Source organism: Carlito syrichta, unplaced genomic scaffold (assembly GCF_000164805.1).
Source record: "Carlito syrichta isolate Samal-C Ts95f unplaced genomic scaffold, Tarsius_syrichta-2.0.1 Scaffold316272, whole genome shotgun sequence".
Classification (NCBI taxonomy): Eukaryota; Metazoa; Chordata; class Mammalia; order Primates; family Tarsiidae; genus Carlito; species Carlito syrichta.
The window spans coordinates 372,771-395,145 of NW_007260368.1; positions in this window are offsets into that span (position 1 = coordinate 372,771).

Genomic DNA, 22,375 nt, shown 5'->3' on the forward strand with positions numbered 1-22,375 from the left:
AAAAACAAAAAAAACAATTACCTGCTCTAAAATATGAATTATCTACTATTAAGTTGTAAAGTTCATTATTTACTTTCTGTTTTATACTATGACTCAATAGCTATTTATTTATTAGAACATACTTAAAAACAAATATAATAAACATTTCTTCAAATATAAACAAAGGCCCCTGCTGGCAGGATTATCATCGCCAATCATCAGGAAAATGCAAATTAAAATCACAATGAGACACCACCTTACCCCTGTCAAAAGGGCCATTATTAAAAAGTCAAAATCCAATAGATGTGTGAATGTGGGGCAAAGGGAAAGCTTATACGCTGTTGGTAGGAATGTAAATTAGTACTATCTTTATGGAAAGCAATATGGAGATCTCAGAGAACTAAAACTACTAAAAGTTTATCTACCATTTGATCCAGCTATTCCAATATTGGGTACCCACCTAAAGGAAAGGAAGTCACTGTGCAAAGAAGACACTAACACTCATATGTTTATCACAGCACAATTAACAATTGCAAAGATGTGGAATCAATATAAGAAGGGCTCATCAAATGATCTGTGAATAAATAAAATGTAATATATATATTTATGTAATATATATGCACTATACACACACATACACACACACACGCATATATAGAATGAAATACTATTCAGTCATAAAAAAGAACAAAATAATGTCTTTTGCGGCAACTTGGATGGAAATTGAAGGCCATTATCCTAAGTGAAGTAATTCAGGAATGGAAAATAAAATACCACATGTTCTCACTTATAAGTGGGAGCTAAGCTATGGGTCTGTAAAGCATATAAAATGGTATAATGGACATTGGAGACTCAGCTGGAAGAGATGAAGAATGGATAATTATTGGCTACCATGTATACTAGTTGGTGACAGATACAGTAAAAGCCCAGACTTTACCACTATACAATGCATCCAGGTAACCAAAAACCACTTGAACTCTTAGAGATACTGAAATAAAATAAATAAATAAATCTGCATAAGCAAAGTTTTATTAATTTGGAAGGATTGGAGCCTCTAGACTAGTCTAGAATTAAGGCTGCCTTCAGCAATAAGTGTCCTATTTTTAGTTTCTAAGTCCATTTTTTGCAAATTATCAGTATATTTTATAGATGATAGCTTCTCTTCCCCATCCAATTTGTTCACTTACTCTGTCAACTACCTTGCTCTTGTGCCCTGTACTGAATTGACTGGTTACTTTATCATTATATTAAACAGTCATAAAATGTATGTTAGGATCTTTTTCCTTTTTAATGAAGTGATGTGATAATGGTTAATTATCATTAAGATAATTATCATCAAGATAATGATTAATCTTGAAATATTTCAACTTCTGTAATTCTATCAGGCCATGAATGTTGTTTTGCTTAATAGATGCCCATGCCATTAATGCATACAGTACTCCATACTTGTCTGAGAAATTTCTTTCTTCTCTATATTTGAAATTCAGGGAAGTTTTTGCCATATTTTCTTTCATTTTTTTCATGTGGCACCCAAGCTTATATCACCACATAGTCTATATTGAAAAGTCATGGTTAAGATTATTCCACAATTACTAATGAAGTTCTGATTCAGAATTTGTCATCTATTGGACACGTATGGCTAGGTAGAATTTTGTTTATATTCTCCCAGGGAAACAAAAAGACTTGCTGAACAAGTGAGCATCACAAATTACGTTATAGAGGAAAATACTCTCTTAAGAGAAACAGATACTTTAAACTCCTGATAAATTTTCCAATAATCTGAATTATATCTTCGTTATAAATAATATTTTAGTCTTAGGTACTGTTCAGTTTAGATTGGTATTTTGCCATACTCATTTAAAATTATTTTCTACTCACTAGGGCAAAATATCTAGGTTTTAGATATTGGTTAAACTTGTTGGATATTAAAAATAATTAAATATATCTTTTAAAAACAGCCAAATATTCAGCTTTTATAGTAGTTTAAACATGCATTCTTCAATTAATTTGAATTCACAGAGTTTTTAAAAAATACTTAATTCGTTTGTGGATGGGAGTAGATGGTAGGAAAAAAGTGTTGCACTTAGGAAGGTAATTGCTAGAGCTTTATGAATAGTATTTTTATCTTAGACAATCAATTTTTTAAAAAAATCAAGTGATAACATGTGGGGATGGGAAGCATGTGTGTAATTTTTCCAGACATTTCATTTTCCTCCACATGACTATACAGGACATCTAAGAAACTGAAGATCAATACTCCTTTCTTTTGAAAATCATCTCCCACTCTCATACATATGGTTATGGGGAGGGAGGGAGAAGTTTGGGAGAGTATCTCTCTGTTCCTCATCAGAGTCTGTCAGTCCAAAGGTAGGTATCAGCCTTAAGTTTACTTGTTCATCTTATGTCAGGATTTTTGGAATTGGCACCCAAAATACTAAGTTTGCCTCTTTTATTTTTACTTTAAAGATATAGGATACAGTTCAGGGTTAGGCATAATGGCAGTGGCAACTGTATGTTGTAAGGTTTGAGCTGGTTTTGGCTGAAGTGAAGGGGAGCAATAAAGCTGACATGGCTTGAAGAGCAAAATTGAGAGACACAAAGGATGTTTTTGAGCATTTGTATCTCTGTATCTAGTCTTTCTTCCCACCCAGGCACATTCTTGTTCTTGAGTTTCCAGAGACATGGTGCTTCATTATTAATGAACCTTGTTGCAGGCTATGAGAGAAGAAATTGGATGTATATCACTTGCAACCAAAAGAGTCCAGGCTAATAGAATTATTATTCCCTCGATGTTCTCTAGGTAGAGACTAGGTTTTATTTTGAATGCCAACTATATTCCCTACTAGTATTTCACTGCCTGAAATATTGTTTTGAGAGGGTCAAAGGAATATAGAGTTGTGGGGAGGGTCATGGTCATGTAGAACACGGGTTCTCCACCTTGACACAATTGACATTTTGAACCGGATATTCTTTGTTGTGGATGGCGGTTCTATGTATTGCAGGATGTTCAGCAGAACTTCGGCCTCTACTACTAGATGCCAGTAGCAATTTTCCACCCAGCTGTGACAACTAAAAATGTCTCCAGACATTGTCAAATGCTTGTGGGGGGCAGCATCACCCTTGACTGAAAGCTATTTGTGTAGAGATGTTTGCAAGAGATGACAAAGTGGCAGAAAGTAAACAAAATATTTTCCAACCACAATTTAAACCATGTAAATATAAAGCATGTATCTAACTTATCAAAAGGTTATATATAATGGATATCGATTTATTGGTAAATTAGCTGTTCTTTCAGTTTAAAAGATGAACGTATATCTACATACAAGCTACAGAAATGCACAAAAAAAGAATTTCAGCAATTTTTTTCACACTCCTGTTGCCTTTATATGGGCAGTTTGACATTTGCTCTCTTAAGCTTCCATTACTGACTTCCATTCCCATGGGCAGCAGCCATTACCTACAACTTCTATGCCACCCTCTTAAAAATGATATATCTAGAGTGTAAAGGCCGGTTCATAGCAAGAAACATGGAGAATAAAGCCATCGCAGAGAAAGGCTGACTTGAGAAGTGGATCATACCACTTGGGTCTGGGAATCCAGCAGTAACTAGAGTCAGTATTTTTCAAGTACATGAGGCAATGAATTTCCTTTTCACACTTAAACTGATTTGAGTTGGATTTTCTTCATTCATAGCTGTAATGATCTTGAGTAATGCAGAAAGATCCATAAAGAAGAATCAGGATATAATTCTTCCATTATAAATTTTGATGTTGGCACATCAAAAAGAGAATTTGTGAAAAAATGAAGGTGATTCAGTGAAAACAAAACAAAAAAATGTTTTATGATGTAGAAAAATGCATCTTATGAATAAAGTTTATAACATACCCAGAAGGGATAAAACATAAAACTGTTGCAGTTGATTGACTATTTTCGATGAAAAATTTTACCACACACAAAGATGCATAGTCTTGGTCCAGTAGGGCAGCAATTAAAAAATACCACAAACTGGGGTGCTTATAAACAACAGAAATTTGTTTCTCACAGTTCTGGAGGCTGGAGGTCCAAAGTCAAGTTGTTGACAGATGTCTAGCTGGGACTGTGTCCTCATAGATGGCGACTTCTTGCTTTGTTCTCACATTATGGAAGAAGCAAGCATGCTCTCTTGGGACTTTTTAATAAGGGCATTAATTCCATTTATACGGGCTTTGCCCTCAGCATTTAATAAACTCCTCAAAACCCACTGCCTAATACCTACCAATACCTTGATTGGATTTTGGCATATAAATTTTGGGGTGACATACTTAGACCATTATATATGTGAGTATGGTGTGTGTGTTTGTGTGTGTGTGTATATATCCCCCAAATTTAGAGATATCATCAATCACTGTCTATTAGCCAATGGCCCCTTACAATGAGGAGTTATCCATCCATGGCTTCTACTATAGAAGCTTTTCTGGAAGCATATTTTATAACACGTGACCCTTTCCAAGTTACAGCACCAATTCGAATGGGAGCGAATTCCAGGATAGTTAATATATATGCTTAATGAGGTTGGTATAAATCAATAGACTTCACTAAGTAGATTCCTTCTTTCAAGGATGTGAGACTCTAACTACTGATAGATGGCACCATATAGAAATGGAAGATGAAGCTAAAATGTCTCATACTGAGAGTAGTTAGAGAAACAATGATGATCATGTACACGTTAAAATAGTAAAGAAGTGAACCCAAGAATGAGTAGTGAAAGTTAGACTGAAAGGCACTGATAAAAAACTCATAGGAGAGAAATAGAAAAGGAACTGATCCCTAAGTGCAGAATTGAATCCTTATGATTTTCTAATGTCAGCTCATTCCACTCCCACCCATGCTATTTGCCACTCTATTATCTCTCAGCTCCCACTTCACCCTTCAGTACCTGCACTGCAAAAATGGACTGGACTCCAAGCATTTCTTTGTTATGGTGAACATATGTTAAAGTACAGCGTGCAGGCGAGACCATGAGAGAGAAAGAATGATTGTTCTGATTCTGGGTACCTACTAGAGTCTCAGCTCATCTGCATGACTAACAAACCTGTTTCCTGTGACCCACCTACCTGCACACCATGGCTTCCTGTTTTCACGAAGAATCACCCCCGCCCCCCCGCTTCTGTGTACATTCATGTGGGAACCTTGGCTCTCTGCTACCTTCTTCTTTCTTGCTTGCCCAGCCACAAAGGACCAGTTCTGATCAGACTGACCTAGCAAATGCGCCTGGGGGCCACAACCACACCTTTCTCAACAAGTCCTAACACTTCTTTAAAATCCTTGCTTACAACCTTACCCTTCTTTGCATCCTTTTTCTCATCCCTAGATTAACCTTCAGAGTTCTCCTTACATTCTTATAGCTACTCCTCTATTGCAGTGAATAATTTTTTATATTAAAAAGTTCCAGTTCAAATTACTGTGATTTCTTTCTCCTGATTGCGTTCAGATAGATATATCCTCTTTATAATAAATTCCATTTATCTTGGCCTAACTTGAATGAATTTCTGTTTCTTGTGATCACAAGCGTCAGCTTCAAACAGGCAGGGCACATCAACTGATTTTTCTTTTCCTCTGTTTGAGATTCTCATCCTTGTCCTTTGACTCTCACAGAATTTTATGAAACTGACCTCAAGGACTGCAACTGACAAACTGCAGAACACTTAGATCAGTTTTGATGAACACAAGGTTTGACATATTTGTCAATAATACCAGGAATAGTTTTGCATACTATAATATTTAACAGTCACAGGAGAAGGGCAAAGCAATATAATTAAGGTTAAGGGTATGTGGAATAACTGACTAAGAGAAGCTTAATGTGTTCCTGTTTCTATTTTAACTTGTTCAGGATCATGAATCAATGAGCCAGGGCAAAGATGATATGTAAAAAGAGTATATATCTAAACAGGATTTTCTTGAGTTTCCTTAAATGGATTGTTAGCTATTCAGGTTAGTTTATGCTTTGAGAGAGTGTATAATTTTGCTAATATAACTTATGCTGTAGTATCACGGGCCAATTTCTTTCATTAAAAAAATAAAGTATCCTTGGGGGCTATTCAATGATTGGTTTCATTAGGATGTATGCCCAAAAAATTTCTGCAGAATTAGATTCATAGATATTAGTCTATGGTAGGATGGAAAACTACAAAAAATAGAGAATAGGAGTAAAGCTATTCCACACTTAAATGTGCTTAGTCATTAGTTAAATACTAATAGGCTAAAATTTTACTGTTTACAGAAATAAATATACAATTTATTTCTTGATAAGCATTGATATAAAAATGTGGAAAATAATTAAAAGGAAAGATTTCATGGATAAAATGCAATAAGTTGTGGGATTTTAAATATAATATGTATTTTTAAACAATGCAGTATATACTTGCAAGAGATAATTAAAAGTAGGCTGGCAATCAATAATTATGCAATAGTACTAGAAAAATCAAAGTATAATGATTTCAGTATAGCTGACTCTTTAATTACAGATAAGACATCTTATAGAATATGAAAAGATGAAGAGCATCTCTGCTTAGAAAAAGCTGATTAAACATTATAGCATGCAATCAATATCATATTTGCAGAACATCAAAATTTAGTACCTAAATATTAACTTCCTCAATGAAAATTATGGTTAGATCATGCCGCATTAGAGAGTGACATTGAAAATAGACTAGGCTGGGTTCAGTGGCTCAGCCTGTGATCCCAGTGCTTTGGGAGGCCAAGATGAGTGGATTGCCTGAGTCCACTAGTTCAAATCCCGCCGGGGCAACTTGGCAAGACTTCATCTCTACAATAAATCAAAAATTATCAGGGCATGGTAGCGCACACCTGTAATTCCAGCTACTTGGAAGGCTGAGGTGGAAGATCACCAGAGCCAAGCAGGTCAAGGCTGCAGTGGCCTGGGAGCGTGTCATTGCATTCCAGTCTGGGCGAAAGAGTGAGACTACAACTCAAAAAAAAAAAAAAAAAAAGACACTAAAAAATGTCTCTCTGAATAGTTTACTTTTGTACAGTTGAGAATCATGATTAGTTTAAAATAACAAATCAAATGTGTGGAAAATACTTTTTAAATGCTTTAAAATATATATTTGAAATATTCAAGTGGAATGTATGCTTGTACTGTCTGGAGGTGAAAAGAATAAAATTATAAGTGCTCTTGGAGTGAAAAACCAATTTAGATGAACACAAAGTGCTTTTTCCTGAATTAAGTAAATAAATAGTATTTAACTGTACTTTACATGAAATGATGAATTTCTATGGTAAGTATCCTTATGCTAAAGAACATGCCTTTAATAAATATCTTTTATTATTCCTAACATAAACATATTATTTACAAATAGAATTATATACTTAAAGTAGAAATTAAAAGTGTTCAGATATTTTGAAGATTTAACAAACTTAAAATAAAAATAAAATATTTTAAGAAAACTTCTCCCAAGTAAGCATCGCAGGCTGTTAGTGCAAAATACTTAACTGTGAACAAAAATGCAGGAAAAAATATTTACTATCTAACTCAAGCTCTCTATAAAAAGAAAGCTGTGAAAAGAGCACAATGAAAATATAAACAGAAAATTTAAGTTCTTATACATTTAAAAAAAAATTGAATTCCTAGTGAATATATTCCAGGAGTTCAATTATTCATTAGAAATGTTGAGCCAAAATTTGAAATATTTTATATGTGAGTCCAAATGTTATCTTTAAAAACTCTAAAATCCTTTTATCACCATAGAAATATGGAATGATTTGATTGAGTATCGATTAAGAATACAGTTCCACTGTGCTCCACCTGTTATTACTGGGGTAAACTTGAACAATTTTCTTAGCTCTCTGGCCCTCAGTTCCCATTTGTAATGGTAGAAAATAACACTTAACCTCACAGGGTTATGTGAGGATTAAATAAGTGCATATATAGCACTTAGAACAATTTTGAACTTATAATAGCAACTCAAACAATAGTATTAAAACAATCTGATTTATTGAGTATCTTTTCAACAGTATTTTTATATATACAAGACAGTAATCATTGAAGATCATAATAGTCAGTTTAATACATCAATCTACTCACAACTTCTAGAGTAGTCTTTTTAAATTTTTAAAAAAATCATTCTACTTCATTGTTCAAGAACCTATATTGGTTCCCTGAGGCCTACGCCATCAGAGGTAAGTTATATTTGAACTCTTAAACTCCCTATCTTACATATTTAATCTTACATATTTAAGCTCCTTTCTGATCTACCCAATATTATACCCTGTCTGTTTTATTTGAGATTGCCCACTCTTTTTTTATGTGTCATGCCTTTGTTCATTTATCCTGATGGCCTAAAACAGCTTTTCATTTTTCCAATCTTTCAGCAACAATTCCAAAACATTTCATAAAGCTGTCTTTGTGGTTGGAATTTCTTTTCTCTTCATTTTTTAAAATCAGAAATATTCATTACTTAATGTTTGCAAGACCCAGTTAGGCATAGCAGAGAGTAGTAGGCATGGTCCTTGACTTAGTTGATGGTATAGACATTTGTATTGGAGATGGACAAAGAAATAGGCAACTAGACCACAACTGGTCCATCTAGATTGTTCCTTTCCAAGATCTTCACAAGACCAGCTCCTTCTCCTCATTCGAACCTCAGTTCCAATACCACCTTCTATAGGATACCTTTTTTTGACTATCTTATTTAAAGCTTCACCTGTGCTACCCATAGTCAGTATCTATTACATTGCCTGTTGAATAGTCTTTACAGCATTTACTGTTCTCTGAAAGTATAGTTTCCACAGATAGTTTCACTTGTGAAGAGATTTGTCCTCCATTTGTTGTCCTCCATTCTGCAACATCTATTCACAACAGTGATGTGTTTATTTGGCTAGAATACTTCCTCAGCTACTAGGTGGGCCCTAATTAGCACAAATTCATCAGAATAATTTCTCTACCCTTGCCAAAGTAAATGGCTCAGGAAAAGATAGTAATGCAAGCCTAAGTCCTTCAGTGCAAGATCTCCCCCAGCACAATTGTATCAACTAGAATCAAATATTTTTAAGGGGGAGAAAAAAGCTCTCTTTTGCTCTAGACAGTATGGCATACACATATAAAATCTGGAATCGCCACAGCCATTTTGTAGCTCTGACGCAAATTAGCTTGAAGCAGAAACTGAAATGTTAAAATCCCAGAGAGCAGAATGCCAGCTTTAATCAAACTTATTCTGAAGCTCGTGTTCCTCTGGAAATCTGTAATAAGAAACAATAAACTCCTTACTTTCCAACCCACTTTTAAATGCTAAAAAGTTATTGAGATAATTATAGATTCTTATGCAAAGGTAAGAAATAATATGGACATATCATAACACTTATAATACCACAGTACAATAGTAATTTCAGGAAATTGATGTTGATAATAATCTACTTATCTTATTCAGATTTATGTGGCTTTATTTATATTCACTGGCACATGTATATGTGTGTGTATTCAATCTATACAATTTTATCACGTATCTACCACAGTCAAGGCAGAGAACATGTCCATCACTGCTGGGGTCCCTTGCCCATTTATAACCACATCCACCTCCCTCTCCTCGAAACTTCTCCATCTCTAACCTTTGCTGATCACTAATCTCTTTTTCATTAGTTTAGCATTTTATATGGAATACTTCTCAGCAGTAAAAAGGAAGGAGCTATTGATACACACAGTTTAGATACATCTACAGGGAATTATTGAGTTAAAAAATTCCTAAAATATTATATATTATATTATTCCACTTATAGAACATTTTTAAATGATGACATTTTAGAAATAGAAAAGAGATTATTATGACATTACTTTGTTGTTTTAGTTTTATATTCCTATACAAATTATAGGGATAGAGGGCTAATAATATTGAACATATTTTCACATGCTTATTGGTGAAGGATTTTTATATCTTTATTGGTGAAGTCTCTCTCTTTATATCTGCTGCCCATTTTCTAACTGAATTTTTTTCTAACTATTAAGATTTGGTAATAGTTTATCCTAGATACCATTCCTTTGATATATGTTTTGTAAATTTTTTTCAGGCTTTGGTTTGATTTTTACCCTCTTAACTGGGTGATTTCCAGAGCAAGCTTTTTAATTTTAATGAAGTTGAATTTCTAAATTTTTCTCTTTATAGATTGGGCTTTTGATGTCAAGTCTAATAATAATTAATTCCCTACTCCTAGATCCTGAAGATTTATATACAGAGGGTGCCAAAAAAATGTATAAACATTTTAAGAAAGGACAAACTGTATTCAAATTGTAATTCTCAAAAAGATGAATACGAGTCATGTTTTACTTCTGCAATTATAATAGTTGCTCAAAGTGTTTACCATCAGCGTCCAGATACTTTTGATTATGGTGAGCATCTCTTAATGTCACTTAAAATGTGTATACCTTTTCTGAGCACACTTTATATATATATATATATATATAAAGTGTATGGTACATATATACACACACATGCATACATACATATATAGGTATATCTATCTCTCTCTATGTGTGTGTATATATATATATGTGCATATATATGCCTATATATACAGGGCCCCTAAAAAACTGGACTTTTGAAAAAATTGTGTATTTATAATTATACGTTTAAACTTCAGTCACTTTCAAAGTACTCTTTGTTTGATGAAATACACATATTGAGACCCTTTTTTCACTGGTAAAAACAGTTTTTGTACTTGTCAATTTTAATACCTGTTAGTACTCCTGCTGTTTTTTGTTTCACCTCTTCCACATCAGCAAAACATTTCCCTATGAGGACTTTTTTCATCCAGGAAATGATGTAAACTCTCTGGGGGAGAGATCAGGTGAGTAGGGAGGATGGGGCATGGGGGCCATGGTGCTTTTGATCAAAAACTGCTGGACACTCAGCATGATGTGGACAGGTGCATTGTCATGGTGGAAGGACCAGTCATGCCTGCCACAACGTGAGACTTTTCTTCCGAAAATTGTGATACAACCTTCTGAAAACTTCCAGATAGAAACTTTGGTTTACTGTTTGATCCAGAGGAACATATTCCGAGTGTAGTTCAAGAGTCCTGCTCTCCAAAAGATAATTTCTTTTTTTGGATGGAGGAGACCCTCTTATAGAAAGAGACGGAGAGAGAGAGAAAGAGAGAAGGATAGAACAATGGAGGGAGGGAGCGTGCCTTAATGTTGGGTAGAATAATTTCTCTTGCATTATTCTCTTTTCTTCTGTGTCTCTTTTCCCTCCTTTGCCCATTTTTTTTTTTAGCTATTGTAGTACCTGTGCTCTATAAACTAATTTGAAGAGAATTGACATCTTTATTATGTTGAGTCTTTTAATTCGTTTCATGCATGGTATATTTCTCCATTTATTTAGATATTCATTTGATTCTTGCATCATACATCACACATTTAAAAATATACAATGTGTGGATCCTGTGTATATTCTAAGTATAGACCTAAGTATTTCATTTTCTTTGAAGTGATTATAAATGGTATTGTTTTTAATTTCATTTTCAGAATGTTCATTATTAGTATATAGATATGGGGTTGATATTTGTGATGATCTTCTGCAACACTGTTGAAATTTAAGAGCAATTTAATTCTTTCTTTATAATCTGTATGTCTTTTATTTCTTTATCTTGCACTTTCTCAGTAATTAAAGTTCTCAGTAATGTGTTGAATAAGAGTAACGGGACTGCATATTCTTGCCTTCTTCCTAATCTTAAAGAGAAAATATAGTCTTTAGCCATGAAGTATAATGTTGACTGTAGGTTTTTTAATAGCTGCTTTTTAGAAAATTGAGGCAATTTTTCTCTATTCCTAATTTGTCATGAAATGGTGTTGTCATCAATTGGTGTTGTCATGAATTAGTGATGTATTTGGTTGTTATTTTTGTGGGTCAATTGATGTGGTCATATATTTTTTAGTTTGTTGATGTAATAGATATGGTAAATGATATTTGAAAGTTTAATCAGCCTTGTGTACCTGGAATAAATACCATTTAGTCATGGATGATAGTCTTTTTTAAATATATCATATTGGTTATATTTGCTAACACTTTTGTTGAGGATTTTTGTATGTAAATTCTTGTGAGATAATTGTCTGTAATTTGTGTGTGTGTGTGTGTGTGTGTGTGTGTGTGTGTGTGTGTGTGTGTGTGTGTATGGTTTTTGGCTTTGGTATCAGGGCAATTTTGGTATTGTAAAAAAAAAAGTTAAGAAGTGTCCCTTCCTCTCATAATCTTTGAAATAGTGTAAAAGGGGTGGTATTAATTCTTCTTTAAGTGTTTGGTAGAATTCTCCAGTGAAGCCAGCTGGAGCTGGAGATTTTCTTTATGTGTGCTATAAAGATATAAATATACTTTCTGTAATAGCTATAGGATTATTCAGAACATCTACTATTTTACTTTGGATCAGTAAAATTTCTTCAAAGTTGTCAAATGTACATATGTAATACTGTCAGTCATCAACTCTCATTATTATTTTAATAACTACAGAATCTGTGATGATACATCTTATTTGGTTCCTGATATTAGTGATTTGTGTTTCCTTGCTTTATTGTTGTCAATATTGCAGAGGTTTGTCAATTTTCTTGATTTTTTAGAAGAACCAGCTTTCATTTGATTTTCTCTACTTCTAATTTCATTGACTTCTGTCCTTATCTTTATTATTTCCTTCCTTTACATTCGTAGGCTTTATATTGCTCTTTCCCCCCGGGTTCTTCAGGTGAGAATGTAGATGATTGATTTAAGAACTTCATTTCTAACTGAAGCATTTTAGTGCTATAATTTTTGTTTTTCTTATCATGGCTGTAGTGTCATCCCACATTATTTTACTATGTTTTATTTTTGGTTTCATTTAGTTCTATGTATTTTGAAAAATTACCTTTGCCCGATCTTTCATTTCTGGATTTTTTTTTTTTTTTTTAGTATTTTGCTGTTTAATTTCCACATGTTTAGAATATTCCCCTGTTTTTTCTGCTATTGATATCTAGATAGACATATTTTAGTCAGAGAACACACTCTATCATTTAAATTCTTTAAAATTTCTTAAGGTTTGTTTTCTGGCCCAGGGTATGACTTATCTTGATAAATTTTCTACAAGTAATTTTAAAAATATGTATTATGCTGTGGTAGGGTGGAGTGTTCTATGTAACTTTTTCCCTCTCAATTTTGTTGTTCACTCATCTATAGATTTACTTATTTTCTGTCTACTTATACCATATCTTTTGCTGAAAAAGGAGAGCTAAAGTTCTCATTTATAATTGTAGATTTGTCTATTTTTTTAATTTCAACTCTGTCAGTTTTTGCTTTATGTAGTTGAAGTTTCTTCTTCTTCTTCTTCTTCCCTTCCCCCACCGTGCCTATATATTTAGACGCATATGTCTTCTTGTTAGATTCTTTTTTAAAATCATTGTAAATTTTCACTCTTGTTTACAGTAATTATCTTTCTCTGACTTCTATGTTATTATTATTGAATATTTATATGTCCACAGCTCCTTTTCTTTGATTCACGTTAGTATGGTCTATCTTCTACCAGCCTTTTAGTTTAAATCTACCTATGACATTGGATTTTAAGCGAGTTTCTCATAAATAGAACATAGTTCTATTCATTTTTTAATCCTTTCTGCAAACTTCTGTTTTTTTTGATTGACATTTATAGTAGATAATTATTCATATATTAGGACTTAAGTCTATCATTTTATTATTGGTTTTGTTTTTCTTTTCTAATTATCATTCCTCTGTTTTCCTCTTCCTTGCTTTCTATTTATTGTTTTACTTTTTTATTTTGATATATGTATAGATTTTTGGATATTTCTTTGTATGAGGGTTGTTCTAGATATTACATGTTGTACTTATCAAAGTCTACTGATATACATATTTTACCACATATAGTGAAATGTGGAACCCTTATTTAATTTTAAGGTCCTGTTACCTTTCTTACTTTTAAATATCACTGTCTAGAGTATCATATCAGAGGGTGCTGTGGTCTGAAGGTGCACCCCTCCCAAGTTTACACGTTGATACTTTATCACTCAATATAATAGTTGAGATGGGGCCTTTAGGAAGTCATTAAGTCAAGACTGTAGACATCTAATGGATGGAGCTAGTATCCTTACAAAATAGGTTGAATAAACTCCTTACCAATAAGAACATAGCATTTGCCCTCAAGGTACTACCTATGTAGCAGAGAGCAAGCCCTTACCGAAGACTGACTCTGCTAGAGCTTGGATCTTAAACTTCCCAGCCTCCAGAACCGGATAAATAAATTTGTCTTCTTTGTACATTATTCAGTCAAAGGCATTTTGTTATAGCAGCAGGAGTAGTCTAAGACTAATAGTATTATAATTTTTATTTCAACACACAAGTATAACATAACATTTATGAGGAAAGAGTCTATTTATTGTGTTATACTATATTTTTCTCTTTGTATTGCTCTTTCTTCTGTCTTAATATTCCATAACTTTCCCTTTTATCTTTTTCCTTCTGTTTGAAAAACTTTCTTTAGACAATCTTAAAGATTTTTTAAAAGTGTTTTTAATTGTTTTAATTTTTCTTTATCTGAGAATATTTCAATTTTCCCTTAATTCCTGGAGGATAATTTTGCTGGATATAGAATTCACAGTGACAGTTATTTTCTTTAAGCACTTGAAACATACTGTGCCAGTTTTTCTGGTCTTAATGTTATAGATGGGAAATCATTTGAATTGGTATGCCTCTGTAGGTGACATGCTGTCTTTATCTGGCTATTTTCAGAAGTCAATTGTGATGTGTTTTAGTGAGGATTCATTTGGGTTTATATAGTTTGGGGTTTGTTTCACTTCATAGATCTGAAGGTTTGTGAATTGCCATATTTGGAGAGTAATCCATATTATTTCACAGAATACTCCTTCTGACAATTATCTTTTTCTCTTCTCTTTATGAGGTTCCAATAATATGCATGTTGTATATTTGTTGATCCTACAGATTCTTGAAGTTATGCTCATTTTTATCAGTCTATTTTTTTCTACCATTTATTCAAATAAGGTAAACTGTACTGATTGTCCTGACGTTAACTGATTCTATCCTCCATCATCTCCAGAGTCATACTGAACTAACTCAGCAATTCTATATTTTTCATTGTTTCCATTAGTTCTTTTTATATTTCTTTTCTGGGTTTTCTGTTTTTACTTATTTTAGATGAATTTATAATTGATGTCAAAATATTTTTACAATGACTGCATTAAAATTTTATGGCAAATAATTTCAACCTCTGATTTATATCAATGTTGGCATTAGTTGATTTTTTTTTCATTTAAGCTTTTATTTTTCTAATTCTTAATATTATGGTGATTTTTTTTTTTTGTATCCTGAAAATTTTATCTATTACATTAGGAAATTTTAACTATTGTGCTAGTCCCTTAAAATCATTATTCACAGTCCATGTTTCACTGAGGACTTTAAATCAAGTCTTAGAACTACAGAAGACTGTAACCCATGTTATTCTGGATTATGTGGTCCCAAGATGAAATCATCTTAAAAGTGTGGTCACTCATACCTAACCAATTGTAGTCTTTCACAAAAAACCCATAACTACTACTAGTTAACAGTGATCACTCATCTTTTGAATTATATAGCTCCCAGATGTTCCTATCTTTAAAAAGATAGTTACTGGATTCTTATTAGGCACCTGCACAGAAAGCTCAAATAAGCAAATGGTTTAATACCAAATGAAGACCTCAAGAAGATATTTCAAAAACAGGGGAAAATGCTTAAAGAAGCTTTGTCATAAGATGTAATAAAAATGGTATATATAAGAATATCCTACCAGATAATTCACAGAAAAAACTTAATGTAATAATGAACAAATAGCCTTTTTACCCCTATGGATTACTATAAAGCTACATAAAGACTTACTTGTTACTATTTCTGATGGGCATCTTTTTGAGCAATTGCCTGAAAATGTCAAAGTGCAGTTCTGGAAGCAAGAGCCAAGGTTTAGTATGAGAATCAGCTACCCTGCATTTAGTAAATAGCAAAATACTCATGGAAGAGTATAGAACTTGAATTATAGACTCTGGAAAACTAAAGCAAGAGTCCTATGACTTGGGTCTATATTGATTTGTAGACTTTTTTTTTTTTTTTTGAGTTGAAGTCTCACTCTGTCACCCAGACTGGAGTGCAGTGGCCACTCCCGGCCACTGCAGCTTTGACCTGCTGGGCTCCAGCGATCCTTCCACCTCAGCCTTCAAAGTAACTGGAACTACAGGCATGCGCTACTACGCCCAGCTCATTTTGATTTATTGTAGAGATGAGGTCTCACCAAGTTGCCCAGGCGGGTCTTGAACCTGTGGGCTCAGGCAATCCACTCACCTCAGCCTCCCAAAGGCGTGGGATTACAGGCTGAGCCACCGAGCCCGGCTATTTATTCTAGCAAATGGACCATAAAAGAGCCTCTATCAGGTCCACTGCTCTTTGTAAGTATAGAAATTCTGAGAAAAAATCAAAGACATGTTGATACTCACCAAAACACCCTTGTACCAGGATCTGAGGTGACTGACCTCAAGACTTTGATGACCTAGTTAGATCTCTTGAAGTATTGACCTATGTTCATGACATGAGTGGGCATAGGGAATTAAAACCATGCAACGATGTGTCAAATGTGAAGACACTCTGGTGGCCTCTACCAAATCTGAAACTATTAATGCAAAGTTTTCTGTTTGCCAACAGAAAAAGCAAAGTCTGCATTTCACCCCTGCCAGCACATAGTTGGCAAGTAGATTACATTGCCTTTGTATCTATTGCTTCAGGGGAAGATACTTAAATGGATGTTGATGGGTCTTGATACACATTCTGGGTTTGGATTCACATACTGTCTAACTGAAGCCAATGCCGCTTATGGTATCAAAGAACTATGACAAAAAACAATACTGTATCAATTTATTACCTCTAGTTACACTTCCTCAGATCAACGTTTTCCTTTCTATTGCAACAATGGATAAAGAAACAGAAATATCACACTTCACAGGTTTGTTATATTCCTTATCGCTGTCAAAGTAGTGGGTTAATAAAAACTGACAAGGGCAATTAAAATATTTATTTAAGAGAAATGGAGAGTTTTACTCAACAGAGTTTCAGTTTCACAAGAGGAATAGTTCTAGAGATCTCTTACACAACAATGTGAATATAGTTAATGCTACTAAACTACATACTTCATAATGACTAAGAGAGTAAATTTTTATATTATGTGTTTCACTACATTTAAAAAAATTTTTTTTAAAAGCCCTGATATTGATGTGGTGTCAAATGCATTGGCAGATTAAGTTAAAAACTCAGAGTAATATGCCTGTGAAGGAGAATTGACCTGAAGAAGATTCAGACTTGATTACTGGTAGACTAAATCATGATTATGGTTCTTAATCATTCAGCAGATGTACACCATAAACTACAGGTCGCTAAAGATCAGAGAAGCAAAAGACTTGTAAAGTTAGTACAAAAATACAAGAAAGTTTGTGCTGATATTGATTGGGGAGATTCCAGCTGTCTGGTTAAATCCATACCAACATTTAACAGGCTATTACAGGGAAGAGAAGTCATGATCGGTTAGGGCCTTTCTTTGGACTTTCCTTTACTTGTCCTGAATAGCTAATATTACTGTTTTACCTATGAGAACTGGTTACCAACGTAGTGCAAAATGGGACTGCGGTTACTAAAGCTATTTTCAGTGAAACTTGCAGAATTCCAGCACACTCTCTTCTGCTGAAAATAGTAGGATTTTTCTCCAAAGTCAATCTGTCATCTCCAAGAATCAGCGATCACCTCCATTTGGCAATACTTCAGATGCTGAAGACTTATAAGACACAGTTTTTTAAAAGCAAGCAAAATGGAACCTGAAAACTGACTGGAAGAGGAAGCATAAAGAAGACTAAGGACCAACTAATTGTGGGTGGCCTCCTGGCAAGATGGCGACAGCATAGGCGGACTTGTGAGATTCTCTGAATGTGAGTTCCCAAACAGACTCTAACTTTTCTTCCCCCATCCCCCAGCCCATCACCAGTCATGCTGGTCCGAGGCCCAGGGACCTTCGGTCCCATGCAGGGCCAGATATTGCAGCCCCCTGCTGCTGCTCTTCCACCATCATGCATGAGAGTCTCAAGTCTCAGCTCGCTCCCTGGCTATTTCATCTCTCAACCAGCACCCAGAACCAAGGCACTGGTCACTCAGGGAGGCTCTAGTCACCCGCCCCTCAGAGACACCGGTCCCATTCCTGGCTGAAGCATCCAGTGGGGTGCCTAGGGCCACTCTCGCGGCTCACCACCTACCCTTTGGAGCTTTGGAGCTCTGGAGCTCTGGGCCCACCCTGACTGAGACACTCAAAGCATGACCCCAAGCTTGGGGACCCAGGCAAGTGGAGAGAAATGGATCGCAAAAGGGAATCTGCCTCGGCCATTATTCAGGCAGACTTCCATTGCCCCACTCACCTCTCAACAAACCCCACCTTGGTTCCTAAGGTAACGTCACTAAACAGGAGACAAAGCCCCACCCCTATGTGGAATCAGACAAAAGCAACCCCCAGGCAGCAGACTAAATCAAACAAACAAACTCAAACTGCGAGTAAATCTAGCTGCCTGCAATGAAAAACAAAGGGGAGAGGCCAGAGGTCAGAACTGAAGTGATTTTAGTCTGATCTCTTATTGTGATTTATGATTTTATCATTTTGACTGTTTATTTTGATCACTTTTGTTGTTTGCCTTCTGACTTACACTGTTTCATTATTATATTGGTCTGTCTCTGTGTAGCTATCAGTATTCTTTAGGGAATCTTTCTTACGTGTCTTTTTTCATTTCTTTCGAGCCTTGTGTCTCTTTCTCACCTGATAGTTGGTATGTATGTCTGTTTTCCCTCTCGCTCTTCTCTCTTTCTAACTTCCTATTGACTGCCCCTTCCTTCATTATTTTCCTCTTTTACACCCTCATTTTAATCTAGGGACCAAGACTACATACTGCTACATGGATAGATTGTAAGGCAGAGGGAAATAGGTTCCAGTGTGCTCATACACCTGTTCGTGAATGCTAGAATCAGTATATACATTCTGAACCACAGCTTCCCCCCAATTAAACCTCAAAACTGCAAAAAGTACAGTCTGCAGCCCACACTCCAACCTCAAAAGTGAACAAAACCAGAAGACCCTTAAAAGGAAGAACAGGATATTTCAGAAGTGAAACAAAAGCAGCCCCATCTTCCCTCAAAAACAGAATTAAATAAGGGGAGGGAGAGGGGGAGAGAGAGAGAAATCTACACAAATGAAGAAAAACCAAAGAAGAGTATGGATCTCTCCCAGACCCCTGGGAGGGCAGACACTGAGAAAACTGACCTCAGATTGCAAACAATGAAGAGCCCCCAGAATGAAGAGTCTCAAGCTACAAACCTAGATATCAAGACATTAATGGAAAGATTAAAAAGAATTGAGGAGACACAAGAAGAAACTAGGAAGGAGCTGATATCTGAGATAACAGTAATAAAGAATACTGTGAATGAAATAAATAACAAACTGATAAGCATGGAAAGCAAAATTACCCAGGCAGAAGAAAGAATCTCAGAGCTTGAGGACCAAAATATAGAACTAACCTAACCTCTTAAAAACACAGAAAATAAGCTCAAAAAAACAGAACAAAATCTTCAAGAGATGAGCGATTACTTCAAGGACCGAACCTAAGAGTAATTGGCCTTCCTGAGGCAGAAAGAGAGATAGAGATCACACTGGAACAAACTTTCCATGAGATCATTCAAGAAAACTTCCCTAATCTAATCAGTGATGCAAAAATTCAAACACAAGAGATTCAGAGAACCCCTGCAAGACAACAAATGAGAAGACCAACTCCTAGACACCTAATAATTTGCCTAAACAAAGTAGGCATAAAAGAAAAAATCCTAAAGGCAGCAAGAGAAAAAGGCCAGATCACCTACCATGGAACACCAATCAGAATAGCAGCAGACTTATCTACAGAAACCATGCAGGCTAGGAGAACTTGGAGCCCTATCTTCAAAGTCCTAAAAGATAAACAATTTCAACCAAGAATAACTTACCCGACCAAACTAAGCTTCATCAGCGAGGGAAAATTAAAATCTTTCCCAGATATCCAATCCCTAAGAACTTATGCTGCCACCAAACCACCTCTACATGAAACACTTAAGAAAGTACTAAACACAGAAGAAACAGAAAAAGGAACAGTGTTCTTCACAAAAGTACAGGAAAAAGAATAAAATATACATGAACCAACCTCAAAACCAAAAGAAAGACAAAAAAACCAAGTGGAAGAATAACAACTCTATAAGAACTCTATGATAGGGATGAACTCTCACATTTCAATAATTAGTATGAATGTGAATGGACTAAACGTACCAGTGAAAAGACATAGAATGGCAAAATGGATAAAATATCACCAAGCAACAATATACTGCCTTCAAGAGACCCATCTCACTAGAAAGGACATACACAGACTCAAAGAAAGAGGATAGGAAACAAATTTTCAGGCGAAAAGAACACAAAAGAAAGTAGGAGTCACAATTCTAATTTCAGATAAAATACCATTTAAACTATCAAAAATTAAAAAAGATACAGAGGGCCACTACATAATGATAAAAGGTTCACTCCATCAACAAGAAATATCTATCTTAAACCTATATGCACCCAACATAGGTGCGCCAACTTTCATAAAGCAACTTCTAGGAAAACTAAGGAAAGATATTGACTCTAACACCATCATAACTGGGGACTTTAATACCCCACTCACAACCCTACACAGATCATCAGGACAAAAAATCAGCAAGGAGATCCAGAACCTCAATGTGACTCTGGACCAAATGAACTTAATTGATACCTACAGAACACTCCATCCAAAGATCACAGAATACACATTCTACTCATCACCACATGGAACGTACTCAATGATCGACCACATAATTGGCCATAAATCAAGAATAAGCAAATTTAAAAGTACTGAAATTCTACCATGCACCCTCTTGGACCACAGTGGAATAAAAATAAACATTAACACCACCAAGTTCCCCCCAAAACCCACAAAGACATGGAGACTAAATAGCATGATGCTAAACAACTCCTGGGTCAATGATGAATTCAAAACAGAGATCAAAAGATACCTGGAAACTAATGAAAATGAAGAAACATCTTACCAAAATCTCAGGGAGGCCTTAAAAGCTGTAGTAAGAGGGGAATTTATATCCCTACAAACACACATGAAGAAAATGGAAGGAACACAAATTAACAGCCTAACAAGCCACCTAAGGAAGCTGGAAAAGCAAGACCAAAAAAATCCTAATTTCAGCAGAAGAATCCAGATCACCAAAATAAAGCCCAAATCCAGGACATGGAAGACAAAAAGATAATACAAAAAAAAATCAATGAAACAAAAAGCTGGTTCTTCAAAAGGATAAACAATATCGATGGTCCCCTAGCTAGAATGACCAAGAAAAAGGAGAAAAATCCAAATAAGCACAATCAGAAACACAAAAGACAAAGTCACATCTGACCCTGAAGAAATACAAAAGATCATTAGAGACTACTATGTACACTTGTATGGAAACAAACTTGAAAACCTCAATCATCAAAACAGCTTGGTATTGGTATAGGAACAGGTATCTAGATCAATGGAATAGAATTGAGATTCCAGAAGCAAAGCCTCAATTTCTCAACCATCTCATCTTCAACAAATCCTCCACCACCTACCACTGGTGAGAGGAGAACCTATTCAGTAAATGGTGCTGGGAAAACTGGCTGACCACATGCAGAAGATTGAAACAGGACCCCTGTCTATCCCCATACACAAAAATTAACTCCAAATGGATCAGATACCTAAATGTAAAACCTCAAACCATAAGAACCTTAGAAAATGAAGGACATACCCTCATGAAAATTGGAACTGGCATCCAATTCCTGAACAAAACCCAAGACCCACATACCATAAGAGAGAAGATAGACAAGTGGGACCTCATTAAACTGACAAGCTTCTGCAAAGCCAAAGAAATCATCAAGAGAGCAGGGAGACAGCCTACAGACTGGCGAAAAGTACTTGTCAATACCAGGTCTGACAAAGGCCTAACATCTTGAATCTACAAGGAACTCGAATGTGCTGAAAAGAAAAAAACAAACAACCCCATTATAACATGGGCAAAAGCTAGGAACAGACATTTCACAAGGGAAGACATCCGAGCAGCCAACAGACACATGAAGAAATGTTCAACCTCACTAATCATCAGAGACATGCAATTCAAAACCACACTGAGATGCCACCTAACTCCAGTCAGAATGGCAATTATCAACAACTTAAAAAATAACAGTTGCTGGAGAGGGTGTGCCGAAAAGGGAACACTTCTACACTGTTCGTGGGAGTGTAGACTAG